This window comes from Parus major, chromosome 28 (genome assembly GCF_001522545.3).
Source record: "Parus major isolate Abel chromosome 28, Parus_major1.1, whole genome shotgun sequence".
NCBI lineage: Eukaryota > Metazoa > Chordata > Aves > Passeriformes > Paridae > Parus > Parus major.
In genome coordinates, this window is record NC_031797.1 from 1525139 (window position 1) to 1525367 (window position 229).

Sequence of the window (229 nt, forward strand, 5' to 3'; positions counted from 1 at the left end):
TGGAGTGCCACCCACCTCCCCAGCTTGCCCAATCCCCCCAACTCACCCCACCTGCCACAGCCACCTGCCCACCGTGTAGGTCTCAATGCATTTTTATTAAATTCTTACAAAACAGAATACAAAATTCTGGCATCAACAATTGTTATAAAGGAAAACTTCAATTCAGCTGTATCAGGTCACCTGGTACATACAGTAAAGTGCTTCTTTTTGTGTGTTTTTTTCTTTCTTT